Below are 8,293 nucleotides of genomic sequence, written 5' to 3'. Positions count from 1 at the left end.
GCATGTGTGTGTGTTTTGGACGTTACTGCGCGTTGAATACCGTGTTAAATGCCGGGTTTGCAGGCAATGTAAAAAGGAGAGTTCAAAAGTTGCAGAGGAAAGCCTGATTCTGTTGCTCTAAAATGTCTTATTCATTTTTTAGTGTCCATCTGCCAGCTTTGCAGGATAGTAAATCATGCATAGTTGGGCTCTAGTTGGAAAACAAATGCTGGAAATAGGAATTATGCGTAACTATGACATGATTAGGCATCCTCTGTATAAAAAAACATCAGCTACAGCAAGGGTGTCAAATTAGTTTTCGGCTGCACTCAGAGGGTTGCTTGTAACAGTGACTAATAAATTAATATAAATCTATAAGGATTCACCTCATCATGATATTATTACACAATTACCTCTGCATTTGATCATTTATATATTATATATATATATTTAGTAGTAGACTGGCAGTTCAATCGCCATCATTTTTGTTTTTTTTACAAAGTATTACTGTAATTAGAAAAATGGTACCGCTGCTTTTTTATGGTAAAATTCTGGCGACAGACCGGCCCATTTTTTACCGTAAAATATATGGTTGTTTGTACGGTTGTTACGTGCGGTGGAGAAGAAGACGGCACTGAGGCAGGGACGTCCTTTAGCCTGAGGCGTATTTATTAATATAATAAAATGACGTGTAAAATAAGTCCAAACGTGTATGGTTTTACTTTGTGGTAGGTCTAGCTGGAGTGTTTTACCGTACAATGTTGAAGGTGCGTTTTGTGAGAGTGTCTGGAAGACCAGAAGGGGCAAGGCAGTCTCGGAGGTCCGTGGGCAAGCAAGAGGTCAGGGGCAGGAGCGAGGCGTCAGGGTCCATGTCCAGGCGAGAGGTCGAGATCCAGGGAGGCAGCAAGAAGACCAGAGGGAATCCGGGGAAACGAGACACACTTCTCGAATCCAGGGAACTGCAGTGTGACGACACAAGACAGGATACAATGAGCACAAAGGAGGGAAAACACAGAGAGCAAGGAAGCACATAGGCGAGGAGAGCTAGAGACGTGTAGGGCTTACTGTACGGAGACATGTAGCTACGTTCTGGCACTGGAACGCAGGACACGCTGGCTTAAGGCAGGGAAGGTCTCATCAGCGTCAGGTGTGTTGATTGTTGAGTGCGTTCACCCGCAGAGGAATGCCTGTGGGCGTGTCCCGAGGCGCGCTCAGCGGAGCGCACAGCAGAGTGAGAGGCGGAATGCGCATGTAAATGGAAAACCAGTACTGCTGTTTTGTAGGTAAAAATTCTAGTGACTGAGCGGCCTTTTTTTAATCGTAAAATCGATGGTTGTTGTTTTTGCGGTAGATTACTACAAATAGAAAAAAACGCTACCATTATTTTTTAACCCTGAAATTCTAAGCAGCCAGTGTTTTTGTGTGTGTAAAAAAAACTTGCAATTTAATGGATAACTTGCTGTAAAATCATATCATATTATTTTATTTTAACAAAAAAAGTTTGTAATGTGTAATAATATAATTTTTGTTACATCATTCGGAAACACAAAAACTAATAAGTCATTATTCTTAAAGAATTTAAATACTTTCCAAACTAAATTCATACAAATGTAACTAACATAACATTAACATGTAATATGAATCACACATAAGTCAAACAGATATTCGAGTGGGCATTTTCTACATTAAGAAAAAAAAAAGTTTGTAATATATGAATGTAGTATTTGTTTCATTATTAGATAATCCATCCATCCATTTTCTACCCCTTGTCCCTCTCGGGGTTGCGGGGGGCTGGAGCCTATCCCAGCTGCACTGGGACAAGTCACCACCCCATCGCAGGGCCAACACAGACAGATAGACAACCTTATTGAATAAAAATATATGCAATGCATACATTTTTTATGTCTGAGCCAAAAAATTAATACATTAAGTAAGAAAATATCAAGGATATTTATTATTTACAGGCTTTTGCCGGCCACATAAAATGACGTGGCGGGCCAGACCAGACCCGCGGGCCTTGAATGTAAAACCCGTGAGCTACAGGATCGCCCCGGCAGGCACAGCGCAGCATGGTAGAGTCATTGACAAAAGACGCTGACATTTTACAAGCAAGCTAAAAGTCTTAACTCACCAGGTGCCATACTGAGCTCTCCTGTCAAGCGACTCAAGCGTTGTCTTGTTCTTACAAAAAGACTCAGAAAAAAACCTGCTTTAGTTTGACGCACACGCCTCCTGCTGGGTATGTCATTTTAAAAGTACATTACGTAAAAAAGGTTAGTAGAATTTTCTGCTCCAGTGACTCAGGAGGCAAACATGTAAGCCAGTGCCTGAAGCGACTTATTGATCAGTGTGTCAGCAAGCCGTCGACTTGTGCTGGATATGTGTCAATGTTGATAATGGGAATGGACAGCAGCTTGTGTGTGTGTCTGCACAAGAATGTGTGTGTGTGGGCAGATTTGAAATGCAGAGCAATATCTTAACTAACACAAAGAAGCTCATGAAATATCTATATATATATATATATATATATATATATATATATATATATATATATATATATATATATATATATATATATATATATATACAGTATATATATTCTTTTTTCTCTACCGCCCACTCTATGCAGTATAGAGCCCTCTACCTGTGTTTGTTCATCAATGACATACAAATACTGACTCTAGTGTCTGGATGACAAATGTCATCCCATGATATATTTTACTGCATTTGCAATATTGTGCAATAGTTGTGTGGCCATACCCTGACTTTCCTATTTTAAAGAACTGTTGTCATTTTGACAAAAATGTCAGTTGTTTTTTTTTGGCCTAAATTCTACTTTTTGTCTTGAATAATTGTGTGTATTTCTATATCATTGTATCATTTATTTCATAATAGATAAATACGTAAACATTGTTTTGTCATTTTGACATAAAATAAAACAACTGTTTCTTTATCGTATTCCTCATTTTTGTCTTAATTGTGTGTATTTTGTGTACAGTCAAATAATTAATTTATTTTAATAATATATGAATACATCATTACAATTTGTTTTGTCATTTTGACATATTAAAATTTCATTGTTGTCACTGTGTCATTGTTTTTTTACCTTAATTATCAGGAAAGTCTAAAAAAAATAGTTTCAATTTTTTTAAATCGATAAATTGTTACAAATAAGAATGGCAATTCAATTGAAAATAACAAATTTTGATAGCTCTAATATCTATATTGCTTGCAAATAAACTTGTTTTACATACCGTATTTTCCAGACCATAAAGCGCACCGGATTATAAGGTACATTAAAGGGGTCATATTTTTTTTTTTTTTTCTAAAGTGAAAACACTTCCTTGTGGTCTACATAACATGTAATGGTGGTTCTTTGGTCAACATGTTGCATAGATTATGTTTTACAGAACATCTTCAAGTCGCTTTCTGACAGTCGCTTCTGGATGCGCCGTTTTGTGGACGGTCTTATTTACGTGGCTCACCTTCGACAGCGTCTTCTCCCCGTCATCTTTGTTGTAGCGGTGTAGCGTGCAAGAACGGGAGTGGAAGAAGTGTCAAAAGATGGAGCTAACTGTTTTAATGACATTCAGATTTTACTTAAATCAATATCGGAGCAGCATCTCCTCATCCGGAAACAACAACATCGGAAGTGTGTCCCGTGAAGAACCGTCCGACCAGAACTCTAATAACTAAAGTTCCTTGGGTGAATAATGTAAACTCACTACACCCGTATGTTTTAGTGCTTTCATGGCAAGTTCGCTAACAGATATAAGTAAGAACTTTACACTACTTTGTATTAGACATGGCAACAGCAGTTGGTGAATGACACATAACAAGAAGATATAGAAAAAGAAGAAGATTATCGACTACAGCGTTTTTCAGGATTTGTGCAGATCCCAAATACACATCAGCAGGTACCAGAAGGTAAGAAAAGTTGCTTTTGCATAATATTCTGAAACAAAACGCCAGATAATGTCTTACTTTATGCACACACCATAATAATACTCGTCTGTTTAATGCGCCGACAATCCTTCAAGCGGTGCGGCTTCATAGCTTACCAAAGTCGTACTAAAACATTTTGATAGATTTTTCTGTTCTATATTTTCAATAGAACATTCAAAATGTTGGTGTTGTTTACTTGAGACCAGGCATGTGCACACATAGGGCCCTATGGGTGCCTGAGCCCCTGCCCTTTTTTGCCTCGTCTTAAAAAGTGCCCTCTGCCTGTGTGTGTGTGGTTTTTTTTTGTTTTTTTTTCTTTAAACAACATTAATAAATTCCTGTCAGGGATGTAAAAAAAAACAAAAAAACAAAAAAACAGCGGTACAAAAACTCCACGTTTTTTTGTAATACTGGGTTGTTTGAGTTTGAGTGAGTGAGTAAGTGAGAGGAGAGAGAGCCAAGTTACTGCACCCCTGAGACGTGACAGTGGAGCAACTTGAACCTGTGAGTTATGGTCTAGTCGCCGTCTACTTATTGAGCATCTAATATGGGTAATATTTCAGAAAAACGCTGTATTATTCTATTATTCAATGTGTCAGCTTCTGTTTTTGCCGGACGTCGGAGCACGGCACATCAATTGAGCACGGCACATCAAGTCCGCACAGAGCAGAGCTGATCGTACGGGACAGGAAGTATTGTACAAAATAAAACACCGGGTTAATTTTCAAAATAAAATGCACTGTGTTTACGGCGGATCACATTTTTTCTCACAGTAGAGTTGTAGATATAAAGTTTATTGTGACTTTGCTATTACTGTGTGGGTTAACAAAATAATAATAATAATGATAATAATAACTATAATAATAAGAATAATAATGATAATAATAATAATAATTTCAGCATTCTGGGGATATAAGATGTAGGTTATCTGTTAGGAATATTACCATCTGTATTTAAACTTGATTCATGTTGATTATGCCTGCAGCACAATGCCAAAAAAAGAAAGGATACAGCCCTCTACTGGCCCCTGGTCCATATTTTTGGCCCTGTATTGCGTTTCAGTTGTTTAGTCTGAGCATTAAGTGGGAAAGACCATAAGTTACAACTTGATGGTGTTTTCATCAAGTTAAGGGAAGAAGGACAGATTTTCACATTGAAGTTTTTTCCATTTGGGTATTTATTTTTGTTTTTCAAAGTTCATGTTGCACTGTTCAATGTTCAATATTAAAGTGCTTATCTTTAACAATAAATAGCCTAATAATAAACCAGTGTTTTGTTGCTTTTCATGTCTTCCAAGCCTATGATAATGTGAATTAACTCATTATGACCATATTTTGTTGACACAAGAGAAATGACAATCACTTTTACCTACAAAGGACACACAGCTAAGTAGTTAGCTTCCTATTAGCAAATTTAATTTTACATTAAATTCCATATTGTGTAAAGGACCAAAAAAAAAATTCCTGCCCTTTTCTGACTTTGAGCCCCTGCCCCTCTATAATCATGTGCACGTCCCTGCTTGAGACCCATCATAGTGCAGTTTATCTCTTATGTTTGACTGCCATCTACTGGTCACACTTATCATTACACCATGTACCAAATAAAATAGCTTCGAGGTGGGTATTCTCAAACAAAATTATGCCTTACATTAGGCGCAACGGGTTATTTTAGATTTAGATTTAAATTTATTGGTCCCCGTTGGGAAAATTCATTTTCACTGCCATACATTTAAACAATAGACAAGACACATCACGAACAAAAATAACAAAAAGACATCATACATGACCAACACATTCACAGGCTTGACAGACAGGTCGGCCGGGCCTGCTGTTTAGGGCGGCTATAGCTGCAGGGATAAGGCTTTTCCCAAGGCGGGCCCTCCGGAATTTGATAGTTCTGTACCTGCGCCCTGATGGTAGTGGGATGATGTATTGGTGTAATGGGTGAGTCATATCCTGGACTATTGTGTTTGCCAGTGGAATGATGGACCTGTGGTTTAGATCTGAAATGTTGGGTGTGGGTAGGCCGATGATTTTAGCTCCTATGTTTGTAATGTGTGTGAGTTTGGTCCGTCCGGTTGGTTACAGAAAGCATAGTGAAAAAACATGTGGAACAGTACAGAAGGATGGGTTGAACGATGCTTTGGTAAAGTAATAACAGGAGGTGAGGTGCAACGTATAGTCCTTTATGTTTACGGATGGCTGACAGTCTTTGTTGACTTCTTTTTTGAATGTCCGTGGTGTGCTGATCAAAGGTGAGTTTATTGTCCAAGGTTACTCACAGGTATTTCAAAGTGTCAACTGTTTTAAGTGTTTGTGTGTTTATGATGATGGGGTGCTGAGGTGAGGGGGTCGGGGGGTCGAACCATATTTCTTCTGTTTTATTGACATTGATTTCCAGATAACTGGCTGTGCATGACTCTGTGAAATGTTTGACTGTGTTATGATAGTCCAGGATGGATTGACTGTTGGAGAGGAGTGCAAGAATGGGTGTGTCATCTGAGTATTTTAAGTATGTTGTGGTGGGTGAGATGCTACGCCAGTCATTGGTGTAGAGCAGGGGTGTCCAAACTTTTTCCACTGAGGGCCGCACACGGAAAAATTAAAGCATGTGGGGGCCATTTTGATATTTTTCATTTTCAAACCATAACAAAATATATGCATTTTTTATTTATTTTACCTTTAGGGGCCCCGGGGACCATAAAGGGTCTCGGTCATTAAAATGTTAAAAATAAGTGAGATTTTTTTTTTTTTTTAATTATTTAACGCTTACAGTAAATCTCTATATCAACTTCAAGATGATATAAAGTAATACAAATTAAAAAAAATGTTTTATGGCTTTTCTGTCAAAAACAACTTGTTTTTTTTTATAGTAAAACTGAAATATGCAGTATTTAGTAATTAGAGCCCTAAAAGATCAATAATACAGGACACCATTGATATGAATTATTTCATATTTTTGAGTAATCACAGTGAAAAGATAAATAAAAAATCACTAAATATATTTGGGATCCAAAAGGTGCCCCACTCATAAAGTGATACCTTTTTATTAGGTTTTTCTTTTACTTTCAACACTTAAGTTACGAGATCAACTTCAGATATATCTGTTGATTTTATGCTGGAACTGTTATTTTTTTTGTTTTATGCGCTTTTGTCAAAGAAAACGTTGACGTTTTTATATGGCTACTACACAATACATGCAATATTTACCACATAAAACATTTTAAAGTGAAATATTTGAAGTAATTGGAGTCCTGAAAATAATTCATTATAACATGGATTTTTTGTCATTATTTTTTTTGTTTGAGCAATGGCAAAAAAAGAAAAATGAAGACAAAAGAAAGAAAAAAAACAGCCTGCATGGCAGCTTTTGTGTCAACATTGCAACTTTTTCTCGTTAGATTTCACCTCATTCCACTTTTTTTAATGTTCTTTTTTATTTTTACAATAATATTTCCAGAATGTGTGGCGGGCCGGTAAACAATTAGCTGCGGGCCGCACTTTGGACACCCCTGGTGTAGAGTGTGTGTATAAGGTGCACTGTCGACTTTTGAGGAAAAAAAAGGATTTTAAGTGCCCTTTATAGTCCGGAAAAGAATATTTAATAACACCAGTAGTCAAACTCTACAAAAACACTGCCGTGCAGGGGTGTGCACATAGAACAGAACACTAGTGTGGGTAGGAGAGCACAAAATGACGATACGTAAACTCCAAACAAGATAAACTTACGGTGAGATGTGACTAAAATGCGAGGCTGGCTTGAATAGGTTGTTGATTATTAAGTTAACTGCCCTAACCTAACTAACTTAAATAACCTAACAGCGCTGTGAGGCAGGAGTCAAGTCGCTTTAGAAAGGACTAACTAAAACCGGAAAATAAACCAAAGTAAGAGCGCTAGACTGGAACAACATAATAATAAGGCACGGCCTGATGTGAAAAGCTGTGACAGTGTTGAATTAGCCAGTAATAGTGACTTTAAAAGTCCAAATATAATTTGGGGGCAACATGGTGCAGATGGTAGAGATGCCGTGCCAGCAACTTTAGGGTTCCAGGTTTGATTCCAGCTTTTGCCATCCAAGACACTTCACTTTGTTCCTGATGGGCCTGGGATGCATGGCAGCTTCGGACATTAGTGTGTGAATGTGATGTGTATTGTAAAGTGCTATGGGTATCATTCCAGGTATAAATACAGACCATTTACCATTTTTTACAATAGTGTTATACCTACCACAGTTAATGCTACACTTCCAATCCAGAGCAAGATTTAATATCCTTCTGAACAAGGATGACACTAGTGTTCTCCGCTGAAGAAAAGGACCTCACTGATGCAAGCAGCAGTTATAAAAAGAACCTAAGATACAGTCCCAAGT

At 37.6% G+C, this 8,293-nt stretch overlaps 1 long non-coding RNA gene across 1 annotated transcript; it reads right to left on the bottom strand.

The window, feature by feature from the left end:
* Positions 1-697: 697 nt before the first annotated feature.
* On the bottom strand, positions 698-2,159 carry LOC133660618 (uncharacterized). The gene is made up of 3 exons (XR_009827847.1): positions 2,111-2,159; positions 1,045-1,166; positions 698-938 (listed from the first exon to the last, which is right to left on the bottom strand). It is a non-coding gene; the product is annotated as an uncharacterized LOC133660618 (long non-coding RNA).
* Positions 2,160-8,293: the final 6,134 nt, after the last annotated feature.

Source organism: Entelurus aequoreus, linkage group LG11 (genome assembly GCF_033978785.1).
Source record: "Entelurus aequoreus isolate RoL-2023_Sb linkage group LG11, RoL_Eaeq_v1.1, whole genome shotgun sequence".
In the NCBI taxonomy this organism is placed as follows: domain Eukaryota; kingdom Metazoa; phylum Chordata; class Actinopteri; order Syngnathiformes; family Syngnathidae; genus Entelurus; species Entelurus aequoreus.
Note: the sequence above shows the minus strand (reverse complement) of the source record. Positions and strands in the feature narration are given on the sequence as shown.